Here is a 1,981-nt window from a genome sequence, read left to right as displayed (position 1 = left end):
ATTAGACAAAATTGCAAGGTTGCACAGAATTCATGTGGATTGGTTACATTTATAGTGATTGTTGCAACAGAAACATCGCAACCTCTTGGAGGGACGGTCTGCCTTTAAAGACACACCTTCAAGCAAAACGTCCTACTGTAATGGAGAGGCAAGCCAAGCCAGCACATATGTATGGAAAAGAGCTAGTAGTCTGACATATATTATTCTGGCCTTTAAAATGAACTCAAATGAGAAATTAGAAGAAAAAGAAAATCACTTTTTGGTTGAACCACACAGAACTTGTTGACATGAGTAAACTGCAACAAGGTTTGCGGCTGGATACAGCTTTGTTTTGAGCTGTGAAAAAGCCAAAAAGGTCTGGAACCACTGTAATAGAGCTTGTTGTCTCCTGGCGCAGCATACCAACATTAACCATACAGTAACCTCCTCAAAGAGCACCATGTCTAATAATGTTTATTTTATACAAATCTAAAGTTCTCGAGGAAAACATTTCAGTGTTGGCCAGAAATGATTCAACCATGATCTCTGCCATATTGTGTGTACACAATGTTAAAGTACATCATTAATCTCACTTTATTCCTGTTGAGTATGGGAAAAAAAACATCATGAGACACAAACAGATTCAGAGGAAGAGGGTGTTGACTTTGTTTACTGTATGGCTCTGTGCTCCTCTCTCCTCGGTGTCTGCAGGTTCCACTGTTGGCTCACAGCTCCATCCTTTCTACAAGCCAGCAGGATGTATACAATTTGTCCTCCTGCTATTGTCCATTGTCACGTAAACTGGCTGTGGTAAGGCTGGCCGGGACTTACAAGCAACCAAGGAAATACCAAGCCTCAGGCACGCGCACACACACACACACACACACGCACAACAAAGGGTAAAAATAAAAGACAAAAGGCTGTACAAGTATAATGAGTTCTTGGAATTCCAATTCAGGATAGAGCCAGGTCAGCTTAGGTAAGAGAAGTGACTACAGAGGCACGTACAACTGAGCTGCTCCAGTACTAACCCACAGTCGCAGTTTCCTTTCCCCAGCCAATCAGGAAACTCTTTCTGGTGAGCCCTGCTGTCAGACAACTTCAGCAAACACTTGGTTTGAAACTGAGGCCTTTACTCTTTAGTGAGATACGTCCTGATTTAATGTCAAACTACTTTCTTTCAGCCCAGTATCTTAATGTATGTGCTTCTATCAATGAGTCCATAATATATCTTATATATCTTATAATAATCTATCATATATAGGAGTAGGAACTAGCAAATACACAAGGAAGAACATTTTTAGACCAAAACGTATTAAATACATTAAGAGATGAAATAATCATTCATTTCAGCTCTAATTTCAGTTAAAAGTTCTAAAGATAGACAAATGCTGTAAGCCTACATGTGAATATATGGCTAATGATGGTGGTAATGCTTTATTGGAAGTCATTTCCAGTGCCGTAATTGTTTGATCCTATCAACAGTTCCAGCCTAATTACTCAAAGGCTTGTGTTTTGTCTGTCCCCTTGCTCTATTGTATTTCATTAATTGGATTTGTCCCACATCATTGAGCTGCTGGAACCCCCCCTCCACCCGCTCCATCCACAGTCTGTTGCATTAAATCAGGGTGGGGGGGTTGCCAGATCAGCTGATGCCTGTGGCTCCGCTTCAAAGATTTGGCAACCCTTAAAAAAATGTCTGAATATGCTCAAAATGAAGATTTCCCAAATCATTAAACTGATAAATATATTTATGGTTTGGAAACGCTGTATCGGAAATCAGTCTGAGGGCGATAAATCACTTTTAATGACGCCTTTGATTTTTAAGAAACACAATATCTGACATGTATTTTTGAGTGTTGAAATAAACCTTGATGGAAATCACCCGTCTATTTAGCTTCCTCTCAATAGAAACCTTGGGAGCTCTTGTCTGGAGGTCATATCATGGGGAGCTGACAGAGATCCAGGCTCCCAGCTGGTCCCCTCCTCCTCCTCCTCCTCC

At 40.7% G+C, this 1,981-nt stretch overlaps 1 protein-coding gene across 1 annotated transcript in view; it reads right to left on the bottom strand.

Annotated features, from left to right (window-relative positions):
* Positions 1 to 1,981, bottom strand: part of afap1 (actin filament associated protein 1) — an 85,410-nt gene that overhangs the window by 82,529 nt on the left and 900 nt on the right. The window lies entirely within an intron of this gene.

Source organism: Morone saxatilis, unplaced genomic scaffold (genome assembly GCF_004916995.1).
Source record: "Morone saxatilis isolate NCDOM2014 unplaced genomic scaffold, NCSU_SB_2.0 Contig4, whole genome shotgun sequence".
NCBI lineage: Eukaryota > Metazoa > Chordata > Actinopteri > Moronidae > Morone > Morone saxatilis.
The sequence above is the reverse complement of the archived record's forward strand: the minus strand, read 5'-3'. Positions and strand labels throughout refer to the sequence as shown.